This window comes from Physella acuta, unplaced genomic scaffold, assembly GCF_028476545.2.
Source record: "Physella acuta isolate Inbredline_101_S28 unplaced genomic scaffold, ASM2847654v3 ptg000240l, whole genome shotgun sequence".
Classification (NCBI taxonomy): domain Eukaryota; kingdom Metazoa; phylum Mollusca; class Gastropoda; family Physidae; genus Physella; species Physella acuta.
The window spans coordinates 556,188-556,476 of NW_026731759.1; positions in this window are offsets into that span (position 1 = coordinate 556,188).

A 289-nucleotide genomic window follows, 5' to 3' on the forward strand; every position below is an offset into this window, starting at 1 on the left:
AAGTCTGGTCTCTCTTAAGTGTTCCGTCATACTAAGCTTAGTCACAAAAATGTTTTTACAAAAATAAAGGAAGCAGATTTGGAAAAAAAAATATAAAAAAAATAATGGCAGACATTCCAGAAACGACCTCTCACGATAGTGCCATATTTTTACACTGTATCTTTAGAAGATTGGAGGGGGAGGGAGGAGTTTTTTTTGGACGATGTATTTAATGTTATTATATATTAATTTAATATTTGTAGGCCCGTCATGGAATGATGAGGGGAAGGGAGATAAAGATTTTTTAAAC